The 8,306-nt window shown below is 39.8% G+C and overlaps 1 pseudogene; it reads right to left on the bottom strand.

The window, feature by feature from the left end:
* Positions 1-2,239: 2,239 nt before the first annotated feature.
* Positions 2,240-2,541, bottom strand: LOC112919073 (large ribosomal subunit protein eL43-like; annotated as a pseudogene).
* Positions 2,542-8,306: the final 5,765 nt, after the last annotated feature.

Here is an 8,306-nt window from a genome sequence, read left to right as displayed (position 1 = left end):
CAGAGCCGTTAGAATGAATTCTGTCAAGCTTTTTACCCAAGAGCATGCAGCAGGTGTCTGCACTACCTAAAAGTTCTCTCTCGGCTGGGTGTCCAGATAATGGATTTGGCATCACTCTGTGGTAATCGTTGTCAAAAACTGAAGGGCCTGAGATTTTTCTCTGTTTGCAAACTAATAACTGAGCCAGCCACAGTATCATAGATGCTGAAAGAAGTATCTAGTTCCCTAGCCAGAGACCAGGGACTTCATTACTCATGATCCCATTGTCAGCATCAACGTCCTGTTTGAACCAATTCCTATAAGTCCTATGGAGGTGACACAGAGGTGGGGCTGGGTAAATGTTGCCTGCATGGTGCATTTATAGCTCAGGTTAGGATCTGAACATAGGAAACACAATCTTTTGAAGGGGCTTGTTGGCAAACTTGCCCATCCTTTGCCCTGGAAGGATCTAGTCCCTTTATAATCCTGGAGAACGAACACACCTGCTTTGTGCTCTGGGTGGTAGTGGTGGGGGGGGTGCGGGGGGGGGGGGACACACTATCTCTAGCTGCCAAGACTGTTGGCTATCTAGGTTCAGGGTTAGGGTCAGGCAAGTGAGGAGCTGAAGCACAACACTGAAGGAGGTACTCACCTATGGAGTGAGTATCTCTCTCAATTTGGAACCTGAGGTGCCATGTCTGCTTCCTTCTGGTCCTGGCTCTGTGAAACGCAAACAGCCTTGAGGAGTTACTCTGAAACAAGAGGGCTCAATGCTTTGCTCAGAAGACCTGCCAGAAGGTGAGAAACACATGGAGAATTGTTTCCAAGCCATAGGTAATTCCCTACTTGTAAATACATGATATTAAGTGTCTCTCACCTCTGTACCTGTTAACAGGGCTTCTGATGCTTCTATCTGGGAAATGCTAGTAAAAGTCCAAATATCCATCAACAGGTGAATGGATAAGAAAAATATGGTATGTCCATATAATACTACTCAGCAATTTAAAGGAATGGTCTATTGATATATTAAAAAAAGAAAACCCAAGATGAACAGATGCCAAAATGATTATATTGATTAAAAGAATCCAAAAAAATCTGTCCTATCCATCTATACTATGTGATCCCATTTACGTAAAGTAAGAAATGCAAACTAGCATATTGTGACAGCCGGTCAGTAGATACAAAAAGACAGGAAGCTTTTAAAGGGTGAAACATGGGTGGTTTATTGTGTGTCAAGCATACCTAAATAAATCTGTTTTTTAAAAGGATCTTTTAGGTTCATAAATAAATTGATGCTTGACTTGCTGCTAGGTTCAGAAGAGAAAAGTATTTTACTGGATACCTGAGAATGCCTTACATGTAGTCTGAACTTTCTCAACTTGCACCCGGAGTGAAATTCTTTTGAATTGAAAGATAATCCATTAAAAAGACAGGAGCACATGGGACCCATAAAGGGGCTGTCATTGATGCATAGCTGGTGTGAATCGTACAGATTGCTTTTCTCCTAATACGTACTTGAGATCAGTGTCGGGAAAAAAACAGGCTCCGTAGGGGTTGGTGTAGATCACCTAGGCAATATAGAACAATTAGGAAGTCTGAGTTACAGCTTATGATCATAGAAAAATGTATGTGTTCTAGAAAGTAGTAGAGAGGGAGGTGGAAGTGGAGATGTGTTAAGATAGCTCATGAAAGGGACACCTGGGTGGCTCAGTGGTTTAGTGTCTCTCTTTGGCCCAGGGTGTGATCCTAGAGTCCCGGGATCGAGTCCCACATCAGGCTGCCTGCATGGAGCCTTCTTCTCCCTCTGCCTGTGTCTCTGCCTCTCTCTCTCTGTGTCTCTCATGAATAAATAAATAAAATCTTTTTTTTTTTAAAAAAAGATAGCTCATGAAAATAAGTTGTTCTATGACATAGATACCTGATAATGACTTGATGGATGAATGGACAAATGGATGAATATTGCCTTGGGCTGAGGAGTTGCCCTTCTCTTGGCATGTTTACATAAGTAGATTGGTTGGATTTTCTATACCAAAGTACATTCTAATTTTCAGATGAGTAACTAAAAATTACTTATATACCAGCCAGCCTGTTGGTATATCAGAGACACTGTCCCGTTAATCATAATCAGCATTTGTTGTGCTGTGTTCTAAGACCTGTACCATTTGGAACCATGGAGATCCTTCCATAAGAAATGGTCACTCTTTGGTTGTTGCTGTTGTTACGTAAATTAACCCATGTGTTATAGGCTAGCAATGTTTCAAATGGTGGAGCTTCTACTGGTCTTTCAACCCCTTCAGTCTTCTGATGGTGGACTTTACTGTGATGGCAGAAGTGGTGTTGTAAGTCCAGGTACCACTGGCTACCGTTTTCATGCAGGAACCACAAAAGCTCACAAAAGATGAACTCCATAGCTCATCTTTTCATCTTCATTTTGCCATAGTAGGAGCAAGTGTACTTGATGTGCTGGCTTATTTCAATATTCTTCACCTTTTTCCTGAGGTAGGCACCATAATGGGTCTCATATTTACCGATAATTCCAAACTTCTTGGTGCGTTTAGCCATGTCCCTGCAAACCAGGTCTCATCCCAGAGAGCCTGGTCATTTCTACTTAAATGTTAAGAAGCAGTCACCTAAGCAACATTGAGAACACAAAAACTAGGCTGAGTTTTTGGAAGATCAACTCTCGACTGGGTTTCACAAAAGGAAAGCATTCATTTTGGGTTGAACTTTATGGAGGAAGTTGGATATGAGCTCAGTGTTGGAGGATAGATTGTAATTGGATTGGCAAATGAGTAGGGAGAGGGCAATCCAATAACTCAGACATGGAAGGAGAACAGTCTCACTTGAGGGAGTGTGTTTTTTTATTTTATTTTATTTACTCATTAGAGACACACAGAGAGAGGCAGAGACACAGGCAGAGGGAGAAGCAGGCTCCATGCTGGGAGCCCGACGTGGGACTCGATCCCTGGTCTCCAAGATCATGCCCTGGGCCGAAGGCAGGCACTAAACCGCTGAGCCACCCCGGGATCCCTGAGGGAGTGTGTTTGTAAACGATGGATCTGCACATGGGGACCAGGTTAGTAAAGATATGGAAAGCGAGGCAGAAGAGTTAAGATATTACAAATAGATCACTGGGTGCCTGTGTACGTTGTGTTCATTTGCAAGTAACACAGAAGTGTACTTTAACAAAAAATTTTCTTACAGAAGATGCCTTAATGATGTTATCAGGGAACCAGTCCTGAGCGTGCTGGCCTTCTGTTCTAATGGTTGCCATGTCATAGTCATAAGATGGCTACTATAGCGTTAGTCATCACTTCTACATTCATGTTGGGGAAAAAAGGGTAAAATGGTCTACCTACCAGCTCTCCTTTCCTACCAGTCTTTTTATAAAGGGATCAAAAACTTTTCCAAAAGTCTTTGTTAGGCTTGTGGTTTTGTTTCATTAAACAGAACTGGGCCACATTCCACATGCCTACCCCTAGGGACAAAGGAAGCTGAGAAATGAAGTATTGGGCTTTCAACATGGAGATGTCAGGGTAGAAAGAGATTATTAATGTCCAATGGATTAGAAAATAAACAGAGCCATTGTGGAGCAGGGAAATGACATGTTGAAAGCCTATATCCTGCCCAAGATTGTTCTCTGAAAATTCTTAGAGGAAAAAGAGAGCTGGGATGATCTAGATTATCATTAAGGAAGTATTTACCCTTTTCACTTTGCCACTCTGGGCATAAATTTCTCCACATCGCTGATACTGGTTTTGGCCACATGATTGTCTTTGACCAATGGAATGTGGGTGGAAATGACAGCATACTAGTTCTGAGCCTAAGCCTCAAGAAGCCTCTCATGGTTCTGCTTGTCTTTATTTTGCCACTGGCCTAAAAACAACATGCTTCCCTAGGAGCCCACTTGTCAGTGTACAGTGAGGGGTACAGAGTCATCCTGGTTAACCCACAGACCTGCAGTGTGAAGTAGAGCTGCTCTAGCTGACCTGTAGACCTATGAAAGTAAATGGTCATGTTCTTTTCTACTGAGATTTTGTGGTTTCTTGTTACACAGGGATAGTGATGAATATAATTAATAATCCTTATATTGAGGTGATCTGATGAAGGCAATCTGTTACTTAAAAATAATGATATAAAGCATTTGTACTGTCCTACACATAAATGACAGTTGACATAGTTTTCTCTGGAAGGGAAGTAGATTAAGTACCACTGTGTCCATTTTATGGAATACTGGCCATCAGAAAGCAATCTTAGCATTTGCAAAGACATGGATGGAGCTAGAATGTATTGTCCTAAGCAAAATGGTCAGAGAAAGACAGATACCATATCATTTCACTCATATGTAGAACTTAAAAAAACAAAAGAGATGGACGATAGGGGAAGAGGAAGAAAGAGAAACCATGACAACTCTTACCTGTAGAGAACAAACTGAGGATTGATGGAGAGAGGTGCGCGGGGGATGGGCTAAGTGTGTGATACGAATATTAAGGACAGCACTTGTGATGAGAACTGGGTGTTGTATGTAAGTGATGAATCACTGAATTCTCTCTTTTTTTTTTAAAGATTTTATTTATTTATTCATGAGACACACAGAGAAAGAGAGAGAGAGAGAGAGAGAGAGAGAGAGAGGCAGAGACACAGGCAGAGGGAGAGAGGGAGAAGCAGGCTCCATGCAGGGAGCCCAATGTGGGACTCGATCCCAAGTCTCCAGGATCACACCCTGGGTGGAAGGCAGATGCTCAATCACTGAGCCACCCAGGTATTCCACTGAATTCTACTCTTGAAACCAGTATTAAACTGTAATTTTAATTTGAACAAAAACTTGAAACAGAAAAAGTATCATTGTCCATTTTACTAGGCTAGAAAATAGAATCAGAGAGGTAAGATGATCTCCTTAAGCTCAGTTGGCTAGTATTTGTAAGACTGCTGTTATTTTTAGCTCAAAGCACATTATTTTAAACAAATCATTTACTTTTGTCCCATTGCTACAAAGTTTTCTTTGCAGTTCATAATATTTCAGGTCCTTGCCCGGAACCACTGTGCCTGGAACATCACAGACATTTTGTGGGTTGAATGAATAAATTTGGGAATGAATAAATGAATGGAATAAGCACTCAAGAAATATATCTGTATTAGAGAGTAAAAGCTTTCCTAATCTTATCAAGTGTAAAATGAGTGGACCCTTTCATTGTCATAGTTCCCACTTACACTCTATCAGTCAAAATCCATTGTATTTCACGAGGGTGAAACTCAGCAAGCTGATTTTCACCCATGCCCTTATCACATCTTTGGGAAGCAAAGAGATTATATTTGTCAGGATATTAGGGGGGAAGACACAGAGTGTCTTACTTGCATGGAGAGAATGCCGTATGTGCTTGGTGTACTATCATTTGTAGTTTATATTGTTAGCATCACTACAGCATCCAGTTAGACAGGAACAATGAGATGCCTGGGCTCTGGAGATGGCCTCAATCATGTACATCGGTCTGTTAATAGGTAATAGTGAGATGAGAAAGGGAACGAAGACAGGCAAAGTTTGTGGGGGAAGACAAAGTAAAAATCCTTTTCTCTGGGACAAGATCTCAATCAAACGAGGGCAGACACCATTTAAAACATCAATTTTTAGTGAATTCTGCATTTAAATCAGTCAAAATCATGACAATAAATTCAAATTCAAATAAAAATTAATAAAGAGTAAATTCTTTTATCTTCAGCATTACTACTTAAATTCTAATTAAACTAGATCAGCAACATTTGCCATGCCAGTACCTTCCCAGTATGCTGAAAGCCCTCACCAGATAAGAAAAAGGAGGCCAAAACAGTTTTGGTTGGGATGAATCCCTGGGGATAACATTATAATGAGCTATAAGGGGGCAGGTGGTTTGGGGAATCCCTGAATACAAAGTCAAAGGGGCTTCTGTAGCTTCCCATTGTTACTGGATAAATTCTTTGGCATGGTTCACAAGATATTTTTTCTAATCTCACTTTTGGGTACTATGTACGAACATTCTAAGAACAAACTTGGAAATATTTTTTTGAAACAGACTTATTTAATGACTATAGTTAGTGCAACTTGGACATAATAAAATTTCCCATAATTTAGATGGACTGAATTTTCCCAACTCTTTACTTCTTTCTTGTAAGAGATTTATAATCTGTGCACTTGCTTTGTGGTACCTCCAACCAGAGGAAACCATTTATTTTCCCCTCCAATGTTGGAAGGCTTGACCATGTGTCTTGATTTGGACAATGGAATGCCACTTAATGGATGAGTAAAAGGTTTAAGTGTACTCAGATGGTTAGGCTTGGTCTCTTGAAATTCTGCCATCTACCATGAGAAGAACATATCCCAAGTAACTCCTGGCCCCAGAATGTTGAAGATCTCTGTTACATGTATGAACTTGATATAAAGCCTGGAATCTAGCCTGGCTCTGCCAAGCCTAGTCAAGAAATGCAGCCTATCCACAAACCCATGGGCAAGAAAAATTTTGTGCTTGAGGGATGCTAAAAGTGAGAATTGGTCATCGTAGTAGATAATTCTAAACTGTAGGAATGGTAATTTTAATTTGAATAAAAACTTGAAACAGAAAAAGTATAATGCCATCTACAGATGGCAGGCCCAAGGTTGCCTTAACGTAATAATAAAATTTTTATGTAGGCCTTTTTATACAAGAATTCTCAGTGGACAAAGTGAATATCTCCTATATCTCTAGCACTTCATTAAATCTAACACCAAGCAATGTAGAAGCAGAATGTGTTTAGGAAAAAGTATTAAACATATTCTAAGATACTATTTTTCCAACTTGATTATTAACCCACAAATACTTTATTTTTTAAATTAGTTTCAGAGGTAGAATGTAGTGATTCATCAGTTGCATATAACACCTACTGCTCATTACATCACCCAGTTACCCCATCCCCTGACTCACATCCCCTCCAGCAACCCTCAGTTTGTTTCCTAGAGTTAAGAGTCTCTTATGGTTTGTCTCCCCCTGTTTTTGTCTTATTTTTTTCTTCCCTTCCCCTATGTTCATCTGTTTTGTTTCTTAAATTCCTTATATGAGTAAAATACAGTGTTTGTCTTTATTTTGCTTAGCATAATACATTCTAGTTGTATCTACCTCATTGCCAATGACAAGATTTCATTATTTTTGATGGCTGAGTAATATTCCATTGTATATATACACCACATCTTCTTTATTCATCTGTCAATGGACATCTGGGCTCTTTCCATAGTTTGGCTATTGTGGACATTGCTGGCATAAATATTGGGGTGCATGTTCCCCTTTGAATCACTATGTTTGTGTCCTTTGGATAAATACCAAGTAGTATAATTGCTGAACCATAGGCTAGCTATATTTCCAACTTTCTGAGGAATCTCCATACTGTTCTTCAGAGTGGCTGCACCAGTTTGCATTATCACCAACAGTGAGAGGGTTCCCCTTTCTCCATATCTTCACCAACATCTATTGATTCCTGAGTTGTTAATTTTAGCCATTCTGACAGGTATGAGGTGTTATCTCATAGTGGTTGATTTGGATTTCCCTGATTCCAAATAATGTCAGCAAAACTAAAAAGAAACAGTCACCAAATACTTTAGACTGATTTTTTTTTATATATGTGGACTCTAGCCAAATATTAACCTTTTAAAAATCAGCTTGAATGATAACTCAATGCTAAATGCATTTGGGCATGAGCTGTCTTCGGCTTAGGGGTTACTTGATTTTAGGATTTTTTTTTCCCCAGCTATTTTTGGGATTTTCTTTGGCTCAAACAAATGGGAGAATCAGTGTGTTTTTTCCAAGGAAAGACTTGAGATGTGAAGACTTGGCATTGAATGCTGTCTTGGTCATGTTTTATGTGCTTCAACAAGTTTATCTGCTCTGAACTTGGTGTCGCCATCTATCAAACAGAGGCATTAATAAATTCCACTTGGTAGAGTAGTTGTGAGGATCAAACGCAATAATGTATGTGAAGGCATGCTGTAAAGTGCTTGAAAATTATAAAAGTATTATGTTTCTGCTCAAACACTATTTCTTAGAGAAAAAAAATATTTAGTGCCTTGTCTGAAAGAGCTGTATGTTTCTGGGGTTAAGTTTCTTTGAATTAGACAAAAACTGTTCTTTTTGTTTTGCCTTTTGATTTGGCTTTGGTACTTGATCCTTCCCTGCCCTGACACTTGATTGCAAGGAGATGAGCTCCCTCCCCGTCTTTTCTCTGTCCATGATGGGAATTGTTAGTTCCTGCTTCAGTAAAGAGGAGTGAGGTTACTTATTGATCTCCAGATTCAGCTGGCTTATAGCTAGTTCAACAGCATCAACAGA

The sequence above is a fragment of the Vulpes vulpes genome, chromosome X, assembly GCF_048418805.1.
Source record: "Vulpes vulpes isolate BD-2025 chromosome X, VulVul3, whole genome shotgun sequence".
NCBI lineage: Eukaryota > Metazoa > Chordata > Mammalia > Carnivora > Canidae > Vulpes > Vulpes vulpes.
This window is presented reverse-complemented; position numbering and strand designations above follow the sequence as displayed.